Consider the following 8,640-nt stretch of genomic DNA (forward strand, 5'->3'; position numbering starts at 1 on the left):
AAAAAAAAAAAAGAGAGAAAAAAGTTAGAACAATTACGGCAGATTGCATGAAACATGAGAACGTCACAGTACCTGCTACTTTTCATTATGTTTGTCTTTGGGTCATGATCAACGAACCGGAAGTTATTGATGTGGTATCAAAGGAGAGATTGGAATTCTGAAGGATGGTTCTCTGATGTCTAGGATACTGCTGTAGGGATAATCTGAAAGGGAAACGAGTCTTTCGGGTGCATGTTCAAAAAGCTTTGATGGACTGGAAGTAACTTGGAGAGTTGTTCCATCGGGAGGGTGGCCTAAGACTACAATGCTAAAGTATGCATACCTCAGTTTCAAAACTTTTGAAAGGAAGTCTCAGCCACAGAATGCATATACCTGTAGAGTTTTGCATGGGTTTTATATGAATACAATTTTAAAAAAATAGCTGCTTGCACATTATACCAGAAAAACCTCCAAAACTGCAATTGCTTTGAAAATAGATTTTAGGTTTTTTGGAGTTTTCTGAAATGCTTGGTCTGTATTTTGATAATTGTGCATATTATGTAAAAATGTTGGTGGACCCATAAATGACCAGACTTTTTCTAAGAAAAATGTTGCTTTAATGCATTTCATGAATTTTTACTCTTCTATCATTGCTTGCTAGTAATAGCAAACCTGCTTTTCTGCATCTGCTTTGCGTAGCTATTGTAAGGCTTTGAACTAATGTATGTATTTATTGCTTGAACTTCTGTGCATACCTTATAAAGCATAATGTCTGACAATTTAAATGGCTCATGTATTCTTGCTTCTACCATAAGCTGATTATGGGGACTATGATCTTTTGTATACAGCAAATTTTAACTGTAGCACAAACATCTGTTTATGTATTGGTGGGATATACCTGTTTTATTTATCTTCTTTGAGGTAAACTAATTTTTGATACTTTTCATTACTGTGTACTATGTCATACTTTGAATTCTCTGACGTTAGAAGTCATGGTTGAGAATTGTAACAGCTGTTATTTGTTCTGTATTCATGGCTTTCACTGCTGAATAAAATAAAGGACCAAACCTAGGATTTGAAAGAAAACTGCCTACCTCTAACACCAGGGAGTTACCAGATTCTATTTTACATAGTTTTAGTCTACAAAGACACAACTGCTTAAACCTAGTGGGCTTAAGACTTATATTCTATGTGTTGGACTCATGGCACCGTTGTATTGTTTGAAAATCAATTAAAATTTCATGTGACTGTTACAAGCATTTGGTAGAATTACCACTAACTTGGTTTTCTTCAGATGAGTCAGATCAAGAGAATCGTCATCAACTTGTGTGTCTACAGCTGCTTGACTTCATAGGAATGCATTTCTGTGTGATTAGGGAATCGAAGAACAGCCAGCTAGGAATGGAGCTACAGAAGTTCACTTAAAACAAATGGTCCTGGACTTTAATGTCCCTGGGCAGATCCAGTTGCAACATCCAATAGACTATTTTGTAAAGTTTTGAAATTGGGCGTTTACATTTTTTTTTTTTTGAGAATTTGTAAGACCTCCTATTACTCGTGTTAATATCAACACATTCCTGGACAGTAACTTCACTGACATGTTAGCTAATGAGAAAAACTTACTCTTGTCGCTTCATTCATTCAGGTTGCAATGAAAGGGGCTTTTACCCTCTCTGTCCAAGAACACTTGACTAATCTTACCTAACAGAAAAGAGGGGGGGATGTACATTTTTCTTTAGAATTAATGTATGAACAGTGTCTCACTTCTGCTGGATGTAAAGAAAAAAAAATGTATATGAAACCATTTCATTCAGTTGGTTACATTTCTGAAGTACAAATAAAAAAAGATCTAAGTCTTTTTGACCCATTTATAACCACTAGGATTTTATTCTTTCTGAGAGATCATTCTTCCATACTAGAGACAAGTCATAAAGATGTGTGCCCGTGCCCTGCAATTTGTTTAAAAATAAACTCCTAGGAACTGAGGAATCCTAAAATAGATCATACCCAAAGGTAGCCAATAAAAGTTTTAGCTGTTTGTCGGACACATCCATTAAGAATTTTCCTCGGGTTCAAATGTGTTCTCTAGTAGTCCTTCTTGTTTACTTTCCTGTTTTATTCTAATAGACCTCAGGATTGTAAATGTCAACCCTTAAAACATGAAAAGATGAGCATTTCTTTCTTTCTTTTTTTTTTTTTTTTGTTTGTTTCATAAACCCTATGTACATGAGCACACAAGTTTTGAATAGTTTTGTAAGATGCTGGGGAAAAATACAAGACATTTTTAGAATCAAACCCCAGAAACATAGGAACTCAGCAGAGAAAAGTTTGGAAAGTAAAATGGAACATAAATGTGTTGAGTATATTTTTGTTTTAGGTATAATTTAACATTTTCTGTCATCCCAGTGAAAGGGTAACTTAACTAACATGCTGTTCACAGGATAAGAATTGTTTCAAACTAAATTTGAATGTGAGATACATTTTCTTGAACCTTAAAACTCATTTTTTTTCATATTGATTAGTTGGAAGTAAATGGATATTAACTTTCCCTGTCCAGTGTATTCTGTCAAATGACTAATGACAATATAATAAGAGTAAAATGCTGGGGCTTTCTATATTTTAATACATAGAACATTACTGAGGGATTAAAACTAAGAGTATAAAAAAGAAGCAAGGCTGATTTGGCAAACACTTTGTGTTTAGTTCTATATTCAAACTCATGTTATCTTGTAGATACACACACACTATGCTGCAGAGATTTATTTGGTGTGGTCAGATAGGATTAAAATGCTTTTAACGTGTTGGTCACAAGTTACTTTCAAAATTTTAAGTTAAGGATAATATAGAATATAACTAAACACACTCCCGTTACAGTGGTAAGTCACACAAATTCCCGGGACAGAAACAGTAAAGGTTAAGCAGCCATTATTGTCATCTATTCCCATGGTTGCATATTTTGTAGGAAATTGGATTTAGACAAATCCTAATATTGGAAGGCTGGAGAAAAACATCTCAGCTGCATCCTCAAACTATTGCTTAATTTTTAAACTTGAAAGAAAACTCTATGAAGATTTACAAAATTACTTCCAAAGAATAGGTAATCAGAGAAAGTAAAAAATGGCTTCACTGGAAATCTGGCACAGTCCTTGGCCTAGTCACCATCAGACCAGAATAAAACACTGTATAATGGACAGAACAGTGGAAACTGGAGCTGAGTTGAGGGTTTTGTATTATGGGAAGTTTACAACTTATAGGTGACTCTGATATGAGTCAATATGCACATGGCCACACAGACAAACATAATAAACCAAAGCATGGCTTAAAGCCAAGGTATGCATTTTGATGCAAAACATTGCTGTGAACATTCACTCTAATATTTCAAATAATAGTTCCCCCTCCTCTCCTTTTTACCTTCTATTTTGCATGTGTGTGTGTGTGTTTGCCTGACTATCTGTGCACCACCATGTGCACACCTAGTACACTCAGAGCCCAGAAGAGAGTCAGATATCCTGGAACTGGAGCCAAATATAGTTGAGAAACACCATGCAGGTGCTAGGAATACAACCCAGGTCCTCTAATGTGGTCATCCAGTGCTCTTCAACCTCTGAGCCATCTCTCTAGCCCTTAGTCTGTTGCTTGAAATAACTCTCATCTCCCAAATCCACAGGTCATTAGCCCTCATTGTTCTTATAAAACATCATGTAAAATGTTTACACAGCGTATTGGCTCTCCCTTTATATTTGCCATTACAATAAAGAAATGACCATGATCATTCAGAGGCAGAAGTGAAGGTAGACAAAAGGACATAAAGATATAGCGATGTGCACAATGTGATCTTCAGGTCTTGTGTCACCATTGCAATGCTGAAGACATCATGCTTGAAGACTGTACTGCCCTGCTTAGATGTTTGTGTTCATTAGGCAGCTGCCATTCTTCCATGGAAGTTTTGATGATCATGTGCATACTACTGTACTAACAGTCAGGTATACTCTCAGAAGACAAATGTCCCTTGGTATTAGTCTCTTCTTACATGTGACAGCAGCAACCTAGAGCCTTCACATATGTGACACTAGGAAGAGTTTCTAATCTGACCGCCCTACCTAGTTCTTCCTCAAATATATCCAAGTACTGTGCAAAATGCACAAAAATTTGAAAGTACCAGTCCTTTTGATCAAATGTATTGGGGAAAAAAAACTCAGAAGAAAGTTATGGAATTAAATTTTTTCACATGGTATAAAGTTATATACTATATAATATATATGTATATATATTATATACTATATACTATATTCACATTATTCCCTGAGCTAAAAATTTAAGCTATTCAAAATATAAAACCCCATGAAAACACTGATCTGAGAATCTTGAAATTCAATAATACTCCAACATTTAGTTTCATCTACCCAACTACCTAACTAGTCTGGTTAGTTAATACACACACACACACACACAGAGAGAGAGAGAGAGAGAGAGAGAGAGAGAGAGAGAGAGAGAGAGAGAGAGAGAGAATAAGCAGATGCCATGGCACACGTGGAGAAGGTCAAAGAACAACTTGTGATAGTCAGTTTTCTCCTTCCATCATGTGGGTGCTAGGGACTGAACTTGGGTCTTCACAGTCAGTAGAAAGCACTTTCTTACCCTCTAAGCCATCTCACTAGTACTGCCCTTTAGACATTTTGTGTTCTAAAGTTCCAAAACAGACTTGAAACTATGTGTATTATTATGGAGTTTTCCTGTTTGGCTCACACTCTCAAATATTTCTTTACACTTAGTGACCTGGCTTCTGTTCTTTTAGAGGCCAGTCCCCATCAAAAGGCAACATCAAAATTCCTAACCCTTGCAAAAACCCTTCAGTTGTGATAAACATTGCTGTGACATTGAGATGGTGCCCTTGTCACTTCCAAACGTTCTAAAAGGGTGAAACTCACTTCCTAGTTTGGATCATGTTCCAGATGTTGGATGATTCTGCAAAATAACCTTGACTACCTCATCTCTTATTAGGCCCTAAGAAATCATCGAGAAACTGTTAAAAAAAAAAAAAAGCTACAGGTATGTTCAAATCACATCAAGAGTAAACACACTTGAACTCTATCCTATACCAGTACAGAAGAACTTGACATTACAACCAGATTCCAAGTTGATGCCAAAGCTCCTCAGTCTATTTCTTTTCTTCTTTGTATTCTTCTTCCATGGCATATGGGCTGCTCATGTCTGACAGACAGTGTCTACTTGTCAAGCATTAACAAAACTTTGTTCATTTGAGGCTGGGTTAGGATTTGGACTTCATGATGGCTAAAAGATATCATTGATATATCCAGGAATCATACACCAGAAATCAGTATTGTGAACAATTCATGGAGTTCTTTATGGTTACCATGGGAAATTAACTTTCTAGTGCTTATTTCAGGGCTTTAAACTGTGGGGTAGAATCTTCTCCAAGACTCAGGAATTACATATGACCTTAGTAGAAACGAAAATGTTTTAAAAATGCTAGAAGGCACATGCCTTTAATCTCAGCATTGCAGAGACAGACTAATTTCTGTATGTGGTCAGACTGGTCTACATGGTGAGCTAAGTTCTAGGACATACAGGACGACACAGATAGAGAGGTTCTGTCTCAAAACAATAAACAAAACAAAATAAAAGCCCGGGATGCAGTAAATAGAGCTATCCATGAAAGTATACATAGTGGGTTCTATTTTTATTTCTGTTCCTATGATAAACTACCCTGACCAAAATCCCCAGTCTGTCATTTCTGGGAAATCATAGCAGAATTTCAAAGCATATTTTCATATCACATCTAGTAGCAAAGAAAGAAATGAATATATACTTACAGAATCCAGGATCCCTTGCCTAGGGAATGGTGCTACCCACATTGGCCTGGAACTTTCCATATCAGTTAACAACTATAATAAAGACAATCCTCCACAGATATGTCCACAGCCCAACTTGATCTGACAAATCCTCACTGAATGGATAAAAATGGGGTAATTCTGGGTTGTTCCAAGTTGACAATTAAAATTAATGATCAAATCAGGAAACAAGAGAACTAGAACTCAGATCCTTATCAATAGAAAAATATTTGATTAATGTATCAACTTACCTATAATTCTAGCCATGAAGGCAGAAAGAGAAGTTCCCAGGAGCAGATGGCTAGCAAGATTAAATTTATCAGCAAGCTTTGGGTTTGATTTAGAAACCCTGCCTTTAAAAATAAGAAAGAAGAGCAATAGAGAATGACTTTCATTATCAAATTTGAGCCTTCATGTGCACAAACACACATGTGCATGAGCACTCACACATATGTGTGTCTATGAAAACATCAACATCTAATTATACACAAGTAAATGTTCAAACACACACACACACACACACACACACACACTAGAGGAGGGGGAGGAAGCCCAAGTACCAGTGCAAATGAATGTGCCAGGGAAACCTAGAGGATTTTCCAGGCCTATCAGGTATAGTACTTCCCTCTTGGTAATTTTTAAAAACACATACTAGATGGGTGTATGAGGCCTTAAGCTGGGTCCCTAGAGACTTAGTTTCAAATCTGACTTGTTTCCTGATTCAGTGGCATTGCCTCACAGAGATTACTTCACTCTCTGTGTAACAGTATGTTCATACGTACAAAGAAAAATAACAGTATTTGAGCAGATGCCCTTGAAGGTCATTTTCAGCTTTAACATTCTTTGATTCCCTCAAATCTAAATTCAATGACTAAATTTAGTAATCATGATCTAAGAAACTGTTTTTCCAAAGGCAAAAAGAAAGCAAGTGTGTGCCGCTTTTGAGAGCTGATCAATATCTAACTTCAATAAATGATGAGTTATTTGTTCTGATCGAGGGAAGCTGGTTTGAAATGAGGAGACTGGATGATTCAGAAATCTTGGTATTTGAGCTACTTCACCACTAATTGGCTGCACAGATAACAGCTGTGGGTCACAGAAGCTGCCTGGTCCTTTTGTACCAAGTGCTTTGAGAGAGAAAGAACTTTATCTGGTGGGAAAGAAAAGGAAATCTGATCCCAGTAGATTCTGACTCCATATGCAGAAGCCTGGATTCTCTAGCCTGACAGTGCTATAGCCAGAGATTTTAATATGAAAGGCTAGGTCCAGCTAACCCGATAAGGGAGACTCATCTGTGAGTCTGAACATGCCAAATGAAGCAGTAAATAACAGTGAAGAGTGAGAGATTTCATCAGTGGGTTCAAATTGTAAAGAGGGACAAATAATGGGGCCTAGGGGCCCCCATGTCCATCTTTGGGGAACAAAATGAGCTACAGGAAGAGTCTGGGCAAGGAACGATGGGAATACATAATTATCAATTCTTATCGATGAGATCTTACCCATCGTTGCCTCTGTTTCTGATTGTCAGTGTCTGTTGCCTGGGAGTCTACATCTAGTTCCTAGGAAATGGCTGCTTCTGCTCCATGCTGCATCCTACCTTCATTTGGTTGGTTACCTGTGTGTCCTGTGGAACTTCATTCTTCCTTGATTCTAAAGTGACAGGTGTTTAAGACAATGACTTAGCTCTGTGCCTTTAGCCAAAGTAAAAGAGACAGATACTTAAGGAAGGTAGAGATGTCAGGATTTTGCTTCCAGGTAGGTCCAAGTGAGGAATCAATACTTTGTAATCAAAGCTGTAAAAATGTTTTTACTCCCTGACACAATTGTTATCTCTGAGGCGTATTGTCTCTGTTTGTTAACTTAGGCCTAATCCTAAAAGCATCTAGCCTTTATACAATATAATCTAAGCCTAGAATGTTTTCAGCCTCCAAGACTTACTGCTGAACAAGTTCACCCTTTATAGTTCTTTCTTAACTCTGCCTGGCTGGTTCAGCTCAGCTGTTCTGCCTCAAACTCCTTTCAAGCTAGCTGACTCAATCTGGCTTCTCTCAGTTTCTGACTGAATTTTTCTGTTTGGCCTCACACTGACTCTGGCAATTCATTCTTACTTTCAACTGCCTCTGCTGACCTTCACTGAGCTGCATGCCATCATGAATGAACTCAACTCCAGTGCATTACACAAACTGCACTGACTTTCAACTGACTCCCAACTCAATCAAATCACTGAACAGCTGATAGAACTCCACTCACCCAACTCTCTCCTGTTATACATTATTTTCAAATACGGCTACTTCCCTCTACAAGCTAACCCTACCTATTGTTAGATATTAAAGGTGTGTACTAAGGGTATGTCTGTATTCCAGCCTGCTCACATAAACATCTTTGGATGTGATCCCTTGCCAGAGCAGCCATGTTGCTGGATTAAAATTCCCTTATGTAAAGCAGCTCTAAAGTATTTCTGTTCCAGTTTGGGTTTCATAATTGCAGGATGGGATGATGACAATGGAGATTTTCCAGGGCCTCTTAAACAAAGATGGGACCTTTCTTTTTACACTGTGTTTGTGTTTGTGTGTGTTTAACATTTTTAAAATATCCTTAGAAACTTCTTGGGGTGGAACCTAATATTTCTTTTAAACAATTTGGATTTTTTTTTTTTTTTTACATTATAGTATAATTACATTTGTCCCTTTCCCCTTTCCTCCCTCTAGATAAGCCTATATTCCTCTCTTTGCTCTCTTTCAAACATGGCTTCATTTTTTCCTTGATTGATATTAAATCCATATATGCATATGTGTTTGCAAATATATCC

The sequence above is a fragment of the Mus pahari genome, chromosome 2, assembly GCF_900095145.1.
Source record: "Mus pahari chromosome 2, PAHARI_EIJ_v1.1, whole genome shotgun sequence".
Lineage (NCBI taxonomy): Eukaryota > Metazoa > Chordata > Mammalia > Rodentia > Muridae > Mus > Mus pahari.